This window comes from Pipra filicauda, unplaced genomic scaffold (genome assembly GCF_003945595.2).
Source record: "Pipra filicauda isolate LSUMZ 115617 unplaced genomic scaffold, ASM394559v2 scaffold26_size5592650_pilon, whole genome shotgun sequence".
In the NCBI taxonomy this organism is placed as follows: Eukaryota; Metazoa; Chordata; class Aves; order Passeriformes; family Pipridae; genus Pipra; species Pipra filicauda.
Genome location: NW_024104387.1, coordinates 5571279 through 5587856, shown reverse-complemented (window position 1 = coordinate 5587856; position 16578 = coordinate 5571279). Strand labels below are relative to the sequence as shown.

Genomic DNA, 16578 nt, shown 5'->3' with positions numbered 1-16578 from the left:
AGACACTTGCTTTGACCATATAGGTTCTGTATTTGTTGAAAACAGAGGAACAAAAAAATAGAGTGTTACTAGACCTGTCACAACAATATTTAAATGCAGAACTGCAGTGGTTTTAACACTGCATTTAGATGTGGCTTGCTATTTTTCAGCTTTGAATCACTGAACTAATTAAAGTCTATTGCAGCATATCACTATCCTTATGAGGACAAACCATACATTTTATTTTTCAAACGACAGAAGGTTCTCACGAGATTTTAACTCCTGCTTCAATTCTTTTATAAGTTTATTTTCAGAGATTGAAAGTGAAACCTAAAGCCCAGCTCAAATTTCGTGCAGATTCTACTCAATACTTCCAAATTCCAGTACTTCCAATAGATAAAAATAGACAGTAAGTAAAATCTCAAGTTTCAGGTCAGGGGTTTAACTGACAGATGTATGAAGTTTGACTGCCAAATAAAGTTAATGGCCTACACAGACTTGAAATGATCACCAGCAGAGAAGATGCTACATATCCATGCTCTGTAAATAATTCTTACAAATCACTGCAATATAGAGGAAAGACAAAGAGATCAGTAGCAAGCAGCAAAGGCAGACATCCTGCTTACATTCACAAAATTACTTGCATGATTAAGCCTAGGACAGCAGTTCTCATGTAGCTTCAGCACCTAAAGACTACCATATGAAGTGCACAGAAGTGACAGCTGCCTGTCACGTTACTGCTGGGAAAACTTTGGGACACACATTCCAAGTCTGTGTAACTACTGGGTGCACATTTGCAGCAGTTACAAGGATAAGGGAACTCTGGTACCTTCAATCACAAAAAAAGTAGTCTGCATTTGTACCTTTTACATCTAAAGTAACATCATACAAAAACATCCAGGTGTTTACAGTTCAACTGACCAGAACCTTATTTCAACTCTCTTTCTCAGCGATGACAAACTACTATCAAATCAATTCCTTGAGAACCCACAACCATAATTCAGGAATTCCTTCACCTATTCCAAAAGGTCCAACCCATTCAACACCACACTGGATACGTGCTGACAGCACTGTATTCTGCACAAAACCTGAAGGCCAAAAACCTTTCAAATATGCAGCAAGTAAGGGGAGAACGCTCAGAGAGCACCAGGGTACCATTTCCACCCAAAACCTGCTCTTTTCATCCCAGTCCATTTTGAACCATAGACTCCAGAGCCCTTACAATCCACAACTCCCTTCTCCCCCCAGTAGAGCTAGTCACACTCCTCCATGCTTTTTCCAAGCCCAACAAATCTCTTTTTAGAGGCCAGCTTCCCTGATACAGTGAGGTGAGCAGGGTCACTTCCCTGGGAGGCAAACACGGGATGATAAAGGTCCTCGGAATGAGGGAAGCATTTAGCAGGTGGTCTCAGACTCACATTTGGCTTTGCTTTAGGGGAAAGAAGGAAGTTCTTTCTCAAAGACAGCTTACCTATTTCTGTCAGAGTACTGTGAGTTGTTACTTAACACAGGTGCCTCACTGCAGCCTAGTCTGAGTTAATGAGGGAACAGTGCACTTACAATCCTGTTACAAATGCCTGAACCAAAACATAGTTTACAAAGAAGTGTTTTATAGTACACTTGTGGCAAACTGAATACACTCTATAAAATACTGATCCCAGGAGATGTTAAACAGTAACTTTGAGCTGTTAACTTGATAGAATGCTTCCTGACGCAAAAAAAAAAAACCAAAACTGAACCTTTAGACACTCATTTAATTTTGAATTAGACTTTGTGATATCAGGTTTGTGAGTACCTGAATAATATACTTTATTCTCAGCTTCGAATTCTTCATTATACCTGGAGAGATTTCAGGCAAAATCCAAAACAATGTTTTTAAACTAGTAAAACTAAATATAGGATTTCAGTACCATGACAAGTAAAGAAAAAAAATTACTTCATCATGAGCCTAAAATACCATGAAAACTCAAGAATATATATCCTATATATAGGTAATTATTGAACCTTCACCCCCTCCCTGCTTTCCCTCCCTCCAGGATGTGATATTAAGGATTCACAAAACTTAAGGAAGCCCTTTCAGTCTATCCACTTGACCAGGTACAAGACCAGAAATTAGAAAGGAAAACTAGCAAAAGACTCCGTACCAGGCCACACTGGAATAGAGACAGTTTTCTACACAGAAGCCTCTAAGGTGCTATACTTCAGATTTGTGCCTGAAAACGTGCTGATAACACAATAAAGTTTTGGTTCCTGCTGAAGAGTGTTTGCGCAGCATCAACGCCTCCTGTGAGTCTTACTCTGCTCCCCCAGGGAACAGACTGGGGGCTGTGCTAGAGCCTGGGAGCGGCCACCCCCGGGCAGGTGACCCAAACTAAGCCAGGAGACATTCCATGCCATGTAATGCCATGCTCAGCATCAAAAGGGAAAAGAGGAGGTTTAGTTAGGCTCCACCTTTGTATGGAAATTGGCTGCACCTTGATCTACCTGTAGAACATAGTGAGCGATTGCCTTTGCATTCCTTGTTTTTGGGACTTCTTTTCCCCCCTCTACTCTTACACTTCTTCTTTACTTATTAAACAATTTTATGTTGACCCTCAAGTTTTCTTGCTTATACTCTTCCTTTCCTCAGCTGAGGGTGGGAAGGGAGCAAGCAGCTGCATGCCTACCAAGGTTAACACTCAACAGGGCGATATTAATATATAGTCTTGAAAATGATATTATTATTGGTTTGTCATTACTCAAATGTGTCTTTATTTTTTTTATGTCTTTATCCTCATTGCTTATCAACTTCTAATACCCATTCACTTTTAATGGATCACTTCGAACAACTTCCCATTGCCACAACTACAGTTTAAGAGACTTCAGATAATGAAAGGAAAAGAGAATCAAGAAAAAATGACAAAATATTTTTGACAGTTATCAACAGATTAAAAATCTGAGAGACAAAAAACCCCCACACAGGGTAGCCCAATGATGTCCCCCATTACAAAGCCTGATCTCTGATTTCAACCTTGTGAACTCTCATCTACTTCAGTTCACACAAACTGTTTCACTGAACACGTTTGCAGCATTATGACCTCGGTTACACTGCTTACCCTCTGCTTCAGTCTATGGCACTCAGCAATGCTTTCCTACCATAGTATTTGATATACTTCAAAAGAACAAAACTGATGCCTGAATGAGATACCTCATTAAGAACAATCCAATTAAAAAATTAAAATAATACCCTTATACAATAATAGGAGCGTATTCCACCTATTTTGGAAACTCAGCGTGTAAGATTTTGATGAATTTATAGTGCACTGGTGACATTTCACACACACACAGCAGCCTAAACCTTCAAACACAGCAAAGCTTCAGTTACACAAGCAGCTAAAGCTGGAATAGCTGAAACTGCTGCCAGAAGAAGCAGTCCTGCTCCCACCTGCTTCTTTCCACCCCAACACTCTCCCCTTTCTTGTGCTGGTACAAATGGTCATGCAGGTACATGCTGAGCAGGCTCAGATAGCTAAGCCTTCTTAAAATTAATAATTTCTGGTAGTTTTTTTTACTGGGTTAGCTTTAATCTCAGTCAGCCCTTTAACTTCTAAACAGAATCCTTAACTCTCCTGGAAAAGGACTAAGTGATATAACAGCACCAATAGAGTAGTAAAAGGAGTATTTTAAATGCATGTATTATATGTAGTAGTGCTTAAATTACTAAACAACAACACTATCTGAGGAGCAAAAAGTGTCATTACTGCATCAATCCCATTGCTTCTGTTCTCGTGCCATGCTTGCTGTGTTTTCCAGCCTGCTGCAGATCCCAGAAGGAAGCTGGGCCATACTGAGCCCAATGTCCCTGCCTAAGTGAACATACAAATGCTTTCCTGAAGGGAAAATGCTTTCCTGATGCAGAAAAGAAAAGAGGTACAAAATAAATTCTGTAGCAGGGCCTCTGTGATCTTGTTCCCTTGGGAAAATGGGGGTACATGTTTTACTCTCTTCTCTGCCTCATGCAGATCATGGATTTCCTTATTGTTCTCAAAGACCACCTCCTCAGAAATGCTTCTTTAGTAACAAAACTGCAGTTAGAAACAATTAAAAGTGTTTGCCACCTCACTGAAGCAGAGTTGCATGCCAGCTGTCAACTTGACAAGTTATTTTTGTAATACATATACACTTCAAAGTCTAATACTTCAACTTTCTAAATATGTCCAAAAATAACCCTCGGTCTCAGAAATAAAGAGTGTGTTATGAGGCTACAGTTCACCTTTGAGAGCTTGCTCCTACTGTTGTGTACTACTGGGTCATTTGTAAGAAACACTTATAAAAGAGCAGAAATAACAACGACAAAAGTTGTGATGGGACCAGAAACAAGCACATGCCTGGAGGGCATTCCAGAGACCATAGAAAAGGACACAGTGTGAGGGGACACATACCTGGGGAGAGCTGAACTAGAGACCAAAACACCCACTTCTCAGTTTCACAGAAGCTATTTTTCATATTTTAAAAGACTTTAAATATGTCTTACTAAGGACATCCTGAAGAACCAGTCTTCTTACACTTATCTCCTAATGGTCTTTTAAATATGGTAAATTAAGGTGATTCACAATTAATTACTTCCCTTAAAAAAAAAAAAAAAATCAAAGGTAGCAACTCTCAATAACAAAAGAGTGCAAATATTTCCTGGTCATGCCTATAGATCACACAAGAACTCTAGTACAGATCCCTGTTAATAAATTAAGGGGTAATAGAGAATAGTATTACATCAAAATAGTTTTCTCTTAACTGCTGGACATTTTGAGTATATCACTCTGTTATTCCTAAAGGTTATAATTTTAACTGATTGTATTTTCTTTCATCCTGAATTGTTCAACTTGCAAGAATTTTTGTAAGCTCACTAAAATAATTGTGAGAATTAAATGTAAATGAAGCTCTCTACACTTGCAAACTATCAGCCAGCCTCTCTAATTCATGACAATATAACCTTTACATTCAGATCTGAAACAGCCTCATCTTTATACAGCTTCCTTTGTTTGCATCTTCTCTCCACCTTCTTAATCACCATGCTCATTCTTTTCCTTCAAAAAAAGAAATATCTGCAAGAACACTATGAGATCCTTACTACACTTTCACATATTAACCTATAATCACAACATTTGTTTCCTATGGAGAGCCACAGAAATAGAGGATGGACTTGTCCCCCATTTCTTCCAGTATGGAATTACCATGAATTTATGGAAACATTTTCCTATGCTAATATTCTAAAGGACTTTCTGCTGGATTGCATTACAGAGGCAACACTAGCATAAAAACAACTTAAAAGTCTGACCAAAACTAGTACTAAGAAGAGTTTTCTCTTTTTGGACAATTTTGAAACAAAAGTTTACTTCCCTCCAAAATCACCAACAGATATGTATGCTAAAACATTAAAAAATCCTGTACAGTTCAGAGATTAAAACATGACTACAGGCGTAGTTTTAAACTCTTTAATAACTTTCTAATTTTAAACTGCCCAGCTACCACTGGGGTAGCTGGGAAAAGAGAAGATGAACAGTGAGGTGTGTTAGCAGGGATTCCTGTGTAGCTCTCCAGCAGTGATGTGCAGAGCGAAGGGGACAGTTCAGAATGTCAGCACCCAGGAAGCCTGGGCATAAACTCTGCCTGCTACCATTGCCACAAAGGGCTGCAGGGAGAACACGGAACTCTGGAACAGTGTCTCCACAGAAAGAAGAGATACGAAGATGTGTATATGAGAAAGGACCTAGATGATTTTTCCATACATTAACTGATGAAAATACTTTATTTACAAAACCCAGGTACTCTACAGAAAGTTTCTCTGATGCTTTTTTCTTTTCCTTTCCTCCATTATTACTGATCTCAGCACAACACCTACACAAATCAGTCAGCACACCTGCCTTGCATTCCTTTAGTTCCTGCAGTTCTCTGACAAAATTCCTCATGTTACTGAGGCAGCTTTCATCACATGTGATTATTGAGAAGCTACACCCAAGCTGCAGCACAATAACCAGTTCTAAGCTATCCACAGAACTGCCAACCTAAAATAATCTGTTGGCATTTTTCAGAAGCACCTAAAACATCCTTGTGATCATGATCTCAAACATTATATTGAATCAAGTGATCTGTACCAATTTTACCCCTCAGTATTTTTAGAACATGCCCAACATCCTGTTTAGAAGTTATTTCGACTGCCAATGCTGTGCAAGAGCATTTGCTCAGTGCAAGCTGAAGACATACCAAATATCCAAAAGAATCAAAGAAAACACTACACCTTTTGCAATGCCTGAAACTGTGGTCAAGTTGGTTGTCATTTGATCACAAGCTTACAATAATCAGTTATTTAGTTACTAATGGCCTTGTTTTCAAAATATTTTGTCCAAGACAAGAAAATAATACCATGCTAAATAGGCAGCTCACCTGATGGTATACCATATTAATTCTCAAAGGGTAAAATATCACCTTAAGCATTCACAAAGGAATCAAAAACTTTTTCAAACTGAATAAGAAGGCTGAACATGTACACGTAACTCAACTGCTCAATTTTCTAGAGACATAACTTTCACACTTACTTTCTTACACAAACCCAACATATTTTCAAATGCAACAGAAAGAGTGAAGCTGTGCCTGAATATATGAATGTTTTTAGATAATGTAGTGCATTACAGTACCAAAAATAATGTATGGAGGGAAACATCTAAAATAATACCCCACTCCCCCCTTGAATTCTGACAAGACTAAAACACGTAATTCAAAGGTGACACAAATTACAGCTCTATTTCAGTAAGTGTCCACAATTTTTAATCTTATATTAATATCAACACATTCTATCAGCAAAAAGAGGTTGGATAATAATGATTTTCATCAGTATTTGTGTGTTGGTTCGACTAACATTTTAAAACTATGATGCAGGGCTGCATTGATTAAGTCCACAGGTTTTAAAAACAACAGAAAATAGAATTAGTGGACTTTAGTTCATAATGGCAACAAGCGAAGCACCAGAAACTTTTATGTTGTATACTGAAAGTCTGAGCTCAAAGGAGTGTAAAACGCAACCCTGACAAATCTCTAAAGTATTCTCTGCCTCCCAGTAAATACTTCACAGCTTAGGAAAAACTTCATTACTAGTTTGAGCAGCAGTGTGAAGCTGCACAGCAAAAAAAAATTAAGGATTATACTTCCACTACTGTACGCATTTGATTTAGAAACTTTAATCACCAGTGACGCACAAATCACAGAGAAAACGGCTTTTATGGTTTGTGGTGATGTTCAAAATGTATTACTGCAGGAAAAAACAAAGTGGTATGTTATTTAGTTGTCAGATTGTTCTACTGAGTAGTAACTGAGCCAGCAGCATTTACAGACTGAGGCTCCAGCACACCAAGTATTACCCAACAGGTAGTTGGTACCTCTCAGGCAAAAACTCTTCATCAGATGATCTCGAGGTGCTGTCAGTTAATTATCCTGATCATCTTTCTAGACTGCAGATTAAATACCCAGATGTACATAGCAAGGCAAAGTAAACTGTGACTGGGAAGCCCAGTGCCTAAACAAAGTAAGGAAAGCTTTTGCATTCTACTCTCAAGCCTTATCCACCAAACTAAATTACTACCTGAATATCATTCAGAAAGTGTCTGTTTTCAAGGAACAAATTATTTGGTAGAATTCTGTGTGTTTCCTAAATTTAATTCCCAAAATAGCTCTTCATGAAGCAGTCACAATCTCCAGCTGTCCCAATCACACCTTTTTGTTGTACAATGCAGCGCATGAGAAGGAAAGCAAGAAAAACTGATCAATTATGCAAGCTGTAACCACTTGTAGAATCTCTTAATACATGGGAATGAAAAAACAAGGATGTCATCATCATTGAAAAGAACAGCATCCCTCTACTGAACAGAATTGCAAAATATCTTAATCAGATTCCCGCTCTTCTAATGAGGAAGTCAGAACGATATCTATCAAGAAACATATTTGATTTGTTCAATGCAGAAGATTAAAATGGATTCATTAGTGTAGGGATGAAAAGACTCACATTAGTTTAGCTGAGGGAGAACTCACACTACCTTGCTTGATTTAATAGCAGCAAGTACAAAGCATATATGTATATATTTATTCTGACAGGTGTACTTTGGATAGCTCATGCTGGAACATGTTGAAAAAGTATCTGCACAGCATTTATTTAATCAGTGGCACAGACACTTCAAAAAACCTCAGAGCACAACAGATTTCTTATATTCCGACCAGTATTCACCAAGTTCTGATGCATCTTGATTTTCAAGATAAGTCTTAGTAAAGTTCACTTATATCACCAGTAAACACATACAGGCACCTTTCTCATCAACTGCATTGATGACAAAACTTTATTGTTTTCTAGTTCAAGTAGATTTTCCCAAAATAAGTTTCAAGTTAACTTTTCCTGTAAGAAACACTGAAAGCCAAAGGTGTGTCTTCCCTTCTGACAGTACCATTTTCTTATTTCCATTATCATCTTACTTATGCTATTCCCCCTCCTTTTCCAGGATTACTGTTTTACTAGATGAAGGGGGTAAAAACTGACACCTATTAATAAAGCAGTTTTTACAGAATATGCTCAGATTTTACTACCAGGATGCAGCAATATTCTGTATGTTACTCAATGCCTTCTGTTTCTTTGATATAAAATAAAACTAAACTGAATTATTTATCTTTCAGATGAAGAGGGCAAAGAAATTGAGGATTGGAAGGAAAAGGAACATGGATCAGTTCACACTGAACTCCACATCTAGTGATCAGGGATTCATTGCCCACACCATAAGGAATTATTGGTCACACAACTACAGGAACAGTTGGGAAAGCATTAGGCAGCAGTAGGGATGCAAGAACAAGTTTACTAAATGCCTGCATAGCCTAGGCAAAAATCTTAATATAAAAAGAAATCCCAACACTGGCTTATTAGAAACTGCTTTAATCCATCTGTTCCCAAGGAAAAAGAACTTTATGCCACAGTTATGAGCAAGAGAAAATAACAAGACCCTGACTACCTTGACTTCAGAGATGCAGCTGAAGCTATGCAATGTCCAAAAGAAAAGTTTTCATAGGAGATTAATAAAAGATATTCTAAGTGCAGCAGTGAAACTACTAGCACTTTGTATCCATGAAAACATGCTATTACTCCTTACAAAAGCTAATGAAAAAATCCATACAATAGACCTCAAAAACAGCAAGCTGAGCTCCTGTTAGCATAAGCAAAAATATGAATACAAACATAAACTGAAGACTTAAAATCAACCTAATACTTATCTTTCCATTCCAACACACAGAGGCTGGTAATGTTAAAGACACCTCCTGCTACTTATCTACCAAGGCATCACCTGCACACATGAACCAAAATCCTTTCACTCCTTTAGATGATTAGTCATTCCCTAAATCGGCCTAAAGCACACAACATTACATTTCTTCTTGCTCTTTTACCCTGGAATGTAAAGAAAAAGATGGCTGTGTCCTCATCTTTACCAGACACTGGTTCACAGCCCAGCTTAATCTTTGAAACGGCACAAGGCAGTGATACAAGTGATACCACTCAGCCTGCTGGGAAAGGACAAAAATCGTGAACTATAATCCTTTATCCATCCCTAAAGAGCAGAACTGAAACTCCAAACGATCTGCTTTGCCTCCAGCTGCTGTTAATGGCACAATAGGAATATTTAGAAGAAGGCTGTTGAGACCTGGAGAATTCTGTTTACCCATAACTCACAGTGTTCTCTGCAGTGAGACTATTAATGACTCTCAGAAGGACTTAATGTGAATGCTATGGCATAACATTTGTTAAACTTCATATCACTAAAATAAAAATGAGGATATACTGAAAAACACTGAAAAAGTTCAAGACAAACTTCTATTACGTGTGTGTGTATATACACGTATATAAAAAAACAGATGGACTTAACACAAATAGTTCATCTGTTTTCTTCCTCAATTTGATTTTATTAATATTCTGTTCAGTTTAGTTTACTTAAAAAATGCACAGGGACACAATAAAGAACTTGAGAAAACTTGCTGAAAAAAAGCGACTCACTCCAGCATTATCAATGCACAAAGTTTATAGATTTCACACTGTTGGTTCAAGATATTCACATCTATAATCACATATATTCATCTCCCTTTACTCACACTTCCCTCCCTACAGATAAAAGTGCATTCAAAATCCTTGTCCAATGAGTCAGTTAAAAATACACATCTGATTCATGCATATATTCCGAATACAACCCTAAAGCCAAGGGGGATACTATTAATACACAGAACTAAAGAAACAGCCTCAACTAGCTGCTTCTGTTAAATACCTTGTCTGTTACTATTAACTACAGCTACTGTCACAATGTTTCTCCTGCCATTCTCCTTTGTCTCTATGTTTGTTTTTAAAACGAAATATTTAAGTATAGAAGCTACTATATCTTCTATACCTGGATTTACATTTTTGGAGATTTTGTTTAAAAGCTAATATTTAAGTATACTAGCTACTACACTCCATCCCTTATTTGAAGGTTCTGGAGATTTCTGTTTCCTGTATAAAGACTAAATGTAGTCCTTTAAACCTCAGTATTTTAAGAAAGAAAACAAGAGGTGAAGTTACCTCTGTCCTACATACACACCTGTACAATTGCACGGACATAAAAACTGTTTCTAAAATTCTCTATTGTTATTTGTTTCATAGATCTGCTCAAGGATATCAGTTAAGGACCAGCACCTCGTTTTGCTAAACTCCACAAAATCGAGGTCCTTGCCTGACAAAGCCTCCCTCAAGAACACACCACGGAACAGGTAAACGTAAACGCTGACATTTGACAAAAAAACAACAGGAAGGGTTTGAGTAATTTTCCAGGAATAGCAAAACTGACAGAAAAGTTGGCTGAATGCGTAAGGCTACCTGCTCGGGAAACAAAGTTTCTGCTGATACCACTGTAGGAGCAGCTGTTTCCAAACATTCCACGCCATCACCCGCACTCCTTCCCCTGCACAGAATCGCTCTGCTTGACACGTGTCATTCTCCTATCGCTGCGGGACAGAGCCTTCGCCTTCCTCTTTCACTCAGCCTCTTATCTTTACCCCGTGGCCAAAAACAAGCCTTCCCCCTTTCCCCCGCAGCAGAGAGGAGGCGAGGGGCTCAGAATAAAGGAGACAACCCGCTGCTCCGCCCGCTCCCCGCGGCACCCACCGCGGGCGCCCCGGGGAGGGTCGGGGCGGCCCCGCACCTCGGTGGTGGCCTCTCGGCATCGCCGGCCCCCTCCCCTGGGCCGAGCCCGCCGGGCCCGCTCGCAGCTCTGCCCTCAGCGCAGGGCCCTGCCCGCCCGGCGGGAGGGGCCGCGCTGCCCCCGGCCCCGTGACACGGCCCGGTCCCGCCGCGCAGGCCGGGCCCGCATGCCGGGCACGGACAGGTGCAGCCCTCGGGCCGCCCGGGCCCTGCGCTCGGCCCCGGCCTCCTCCTCCTCTCCCCTCGCCAGCCCCTTCCCCCCCGCTCTCCGCACAAAGACGGGCCGCGTACGACCACGGCGGGGCCGGTCCAGGCCTCCTCCGCGGCCGGCGCCGGCGCCCCGGGCCTGCCTCCCTCCCTACCTCCCTCCCTCCCGCCCGCCGCAGGGGCCGCCGCCGCCCACCCGCCTCACCTCCTTGGGGACGAGCTGGTTCTCCTCGCTCGGCACCATGGCCGCTGGCGCGGCGCGAAGCCCGCAGCAGGCTGAGCCGAGCGCCGTCGTCAGCAGCAGCGGGAGGCGGGGGGACGCCCGCGGTTCATCCTCCTCCTTCTCCTCCTCTTCTTCTTCTTCTTCCTCCTCCTCTTCCTCTTCTTCCTCCTCCTCCTCCTCCTCCTCCTCCGCTCCCGCGGGCAGCGCCGCGGCCCCGCCCCGCCGCCAATCCATGGCCAAAATGGCCGCCGGCGCGGCTCTCGCGAGAGCTGTCCCGCCCCGGGCCCACCGGCCTCGGCGCCTTCGGCTCGGCCGTGGCTGTGGCTGGTCCCGGTTCCGGCTCCGGTGCCTCGCCCAGAGCCTCGCCCAGCGCTGGGCGCGCCCGGCCGAGCCGCGCGGTTGTTGACTGAGCACGAGGGGCGGCGCAGAAGCCCCGGCGCGGAGCCCCCGCGGAGCCCCCGCGGGCAGAGCCGCCCCGCGCCCCGGGGCCGGCGATGGCGCTCGGCCGCCGCCGCCGCCGCCCTCCCTCACGTTATCGCGGCGCGGGGGCGTGGGGGGTGAATGAGCGGAACGGGCTGCCGGGGAGGTGCTGGAGTCACCCTCCCTGGAGGTGTTTGAGGGAAGACTTGGACGTGGCGCTTGGTCTGGGTGACACGGTGGTGTCCAGAGGTCTTTTCCAGCCCCAATGGATCCTGTGATTCCGTGAAAATGGAGTAGCAGGAGGCGAACGGGGAGGGAGCGCGCCCATGTCGCTGCCCCGGGTGCGGCACGGGGCTCGAAAGGGTAGATTTTTGTCTGTGACAACCTTCAATATATCTGTTTTTCGTGCCGCCTGAGACACACTAAAAGCCAAGTAAGAATCACTAGAATGACTAAAATGCGCATTAGTAGAAAAGTAATTATTGCCTACTTCGCTGCAAAATAGTAAGTGAAAAGTATTCTACTTGGCTAACGAAGAAGAATGGTATATGGTAGTCCTACGTTTCTGTACAACTTATTTTTCTTATTATTTTGGTGTCCTCTTGTGGAAAAATGCAGTACTGAGGGTAGTTTTTGGTTTTATGTCAAAGAAACTTCGTGTTTTGGGGTAATTTTTGAAACCCAGTGTACTGGAGGTTATTGGTGTTGTGAAGATTTAATAAAATTAAGCTATCTCTTCTCCCTTGTCGCGTTCAAAGTAACTTCTCAGGTCCCTGTCCATCACCCTGCTTTCTCAGAGATAGGTGGAACCCTTTGGAGACAGGATATGTTATTAGTATTTGTATCAGTATTTTAGCACTTAAAAAAGAAAAAGGCTTCCAAATGATCATTTCTGTGAATAATATCAGTGGTTTTATTTTGGTCTTTCAAGTATGCTGTGGTAAATGCTATGTTTCTGGCTTTTTTGTTGCTGTTTTGTTTTATTTATTTCTGCTCCTTGAACTGAGCAGAGAAATCTTCTCATTGAAAAACTTAGAGCAGTTTTTAGGGATATTTCTAACCTGGTTTTCATTCTATAACTTAATGGGCTCAAGTTATTTATATAGTAAAGGTTAGGAGGTTCTTTAAGACAAGAGTTCTTACCCTCTAGCTTTAAAATATGTTGCACCTGAAAGCCTTAGACCCTTGAGCTCTAATATGATGCAATTAAGCATCAAGGCAGAAACATGGGAGTCCCTTGTTAACATTACTTTATGTTAAGCAAGGGGTTGCACAGAGCTACCCCTCTACAAAAGGAAAAAAAAATAAAATAATTTGGTTTTTTAATAGGAAAAAGGTTATGTAATTAATAAACCCATGATTTTTCCCAAAGAGATGTTTTATTAATGCTTATCAGCTGTGTCATCTGGTTAAAATTTTGGGGATTTAGTTGGGGGGGTGATTTTTTGTTTTTGTTTGGGGTTTCTTTTGAGGGGGACTTCTATAAGTATCTTGGTGTGAGAAAAGGTGTAATTGCAGAAGAAATGAAAAATTATATCATCAATTGTAGATAATTTGAAGGAGCACAGCTGACATGTGGTTTCCTATTGTCCAGTGGTGCCCAAAGCTCCATGAGGTCAGTGAGCAAGTCCTTGAGTTGAAGAGCCAGAACAGAGCCAAGCTGGTACAATCATCAGAGCACTGTTTGGAAGCCTCCAACTTTGTTATGTGACTGACTGGCCTGGTGTTACTTCCCCCCCTCCTCCCAGTTTGGGGGCACACTTCCCAAAACCTCTCAAAATTGGGGGAGTCTTCCTCAGTTTTATAAGGAATTCAGAATTTAAGGATAAGAAGCTTTCAGAATTGTTACTTTAAAAAGTTCTTTTGACTCTCTGAACTGTTATGTTCTTATGGTTTTGGTTTTGGGGTTTTTTTTTGCTGTCATTTGAGCTTAACAAGAGAAAAAGCTGCAGGACTCAATGACTTAATTGAAATATATTGTTCTATTAGGATAAAGAGGTAGCTACCACAAATATGTGCCGACTAGATAAGAATCAGGAGTTTGTTTTTTAAAGAAATACTCTTTTAGATCCTCCTGCCAACCTTTAAAACTGTGCAAACATCCAGTGTAGCATGTGTGCATGAAACATCCTTAATGGAGTAATAATTTCTAGTTAATAATTAAATCTCTGAGTGCTTTTGTAATTTGTGGATGCTACAGTATTTAATCTCTTTAAGTGAGACTTCTTAAAGAGGAGTACTCAGCATTTGAATTTCATGAAGGGAATCTTAGCCTTATGTAAAGACTGATTTAATATACTAGAGGTTTAACTTGTCAGTGTGAAGAAGAATTGATATCTCAGACTAAACTTGATGCTGGATTTGCAGGCACAGGTAGAATTTTTGGGCTGTTGACTGACAAACTCTTGCTCAGAGATGCTTTGATGAGAGTCACAAGTGCTGAAGTCAGTTTTCAGCTAATGCAGCACTTGTCACACTAATGTATGCATCAGATTAATGGAAATGTAGTTATACAATGTTGGTGTGCTAAAGTAAATAGCAGGCCTCCATTATAAAAGTTGATGAACTTGTAAATTAGTCTGTGGGAATGGGATACCTCTCCTCCTCTGCAGCCTTTTTAAAGTTTATCCTTTAATCATTTTGCCTTCTCTGTAAAAAAAAAAAATCACTGAATCCTGTCCCAATGTCCATATCCCAGGTTTGATAACTAATGAAAAAATTTGAAAAATGTTTTAAAAACTAAATGGAGTGCTGTCATCTAGTTCTTTCATATGTGCAGTTTAGGTGCTGCAGGCTGATGTCTTTCCCAAGTTATTATCCCACCTGTTTGAAATGGAAAGCCTTTATAAAGAGGATTGTGTAGACTAATACCATTGATTTGGGATGGCCTCTCTGAAACACTCGGGTTTGATTTTTCAAGTAGGCTGTTGGTGGGAGATCCATGTCCTGTCTCAGAGGCAGAGCCAACACTGCAGTTCTTGGTTTTTTCTGTGTTGTTCTGTCAAAAACAACCAACCAACCAAAACCACCAAAAAGCAACCAAACCAAACAAAACAGAACCCTCAATAAAAACTCCCAAAGTTGAAGTTTGCAGCCCTTAGCAAGCTGTTGACAAATTATCAAAATGGCAAAGCACTTCTGTGTTTGCCAGCAGTAGAAATGTAGCCAGTGCTGATGCAGGGTTCTTTTAGAGCTCGTGTGCACTGTCAGCACTTTAAGAAAAACCAGCTCAAGGCCTCTCCCCTTTTCAATCTTTGGCAAGTCCACATCTACTGACAGAAACAGAGATGTGTGAAAGTTCAGGATAGCACAGTCCAGCAGTTCATTGCACTGCTGGTTACTTTGCTGTTTGAGCAAGTAACTTTTCCCCAGTTCCACAGCAAATTTTGAAGCATTTCTCTGAAAATCTGCAACCAACTGCACATCCAGTCCTTTCAATAAGGAAAAGGGAAAAAAAAAATCAGTAAATTTGACCCTTATGTGGATGGAGGGAAAAGGAAGGGAGAATTATTAGGTGGAACAAATAGAATTAGTAAAAGGTAAAGAAGAGAAAATTATATAGTTCTGCATCTTTAAATGTGCTTTTTACTAGGTATTAATTTCTTTGATCGTAGCTCCCTGAGTATGAGACAGACCAGTAAAAGGCTAAAGAGCAAATTAAGATACTTAAAAAAAGAACACTGATTATTTTCAATTATTCTGTACCTGTTAGGAGGCATTTATATTTTAACATTTTAGATTGTTTCTTGAATGTGTTAAGCACTCAAGGAATCAAGGTATTAATTTAAAGATAAGGAATTATTAAATGATTTTTCTATGATCTGTACCTTAAAACTCCCCAGAGATTATAGATTTCCACGTCTGAAGAAGCGTATGCAGAATTTTAGGAAATAAAAAAATCCATTTCTAAGAGTTGAGAATGCTGTGGGAATTAAAATGTTAAGTGGAAGATTTACTATGGAAAAGGTATTCTTTTGCTTTAGAAGGACCGTTGTAACAGGTCTTGTAGGTGTAGTAGATAAGTAAGCAGCCCTCTGAAGTTAAACTTCATGAGATTAAGGAAAAAACTCCTTTATGTTCAGTGCTAAACATTGTGTTCTGCTGTTCCTAAGCAGTGTTTTCTGCCATAATCTTTATGAACATAGAAGTGCTTTTCTCTCCTCTGACATGGTATTTCATACCAAGATCTTTTTCATAGAAACCAGTAGGGGATTATTTCAATTAATTGTAACTCGGCAGCCAAGCTTCATTAACGTTTTTGTTAAAGATTGTCTTATTACTTTGGTTTCAAGATACTGAGTGTTCAGATATTAGCTTAGCAAGCTAGCTTGCTTTTCCATGATAGCATTAATCTTATGTGTGAATTCCCGAAAGAGTTTGGCGCTGAAATTAGTTGTAAAGAGAAATAAAAATACTGCAGAGAGTTTTGCAGGACCATGGATTCCTTTATTAACACTGAATTCTTTTGCCAGCTTGACTTACAATTTTCAGCATTGTGTACTTATAACTACAGAGCAGTTTC

The 16578-nt window shown here is 40.6% G+C and overlaps 1 long non-coding RNA gene across 1 annotated transcript in view; it reads left to right on the top strand.

Annotated features, from left to right (window-relative positions):
• The first annotated feature begins 11835 nt into the window (after positions 1-11835).
• LOC120323482 overlaps positions 11836-16578 on the top strand; it is a 31232-nt gene continuing 26489 nt past the window's right edge. The window contains exon 1 of the long non-coding RNA XR_005563965.1: positions 11836-12489. This is a non-coding gene — a long non-coding RNA (uncharacterized LOC120323482). The remainder of the gene's footprint in view (positions 12490-16578) is intronic.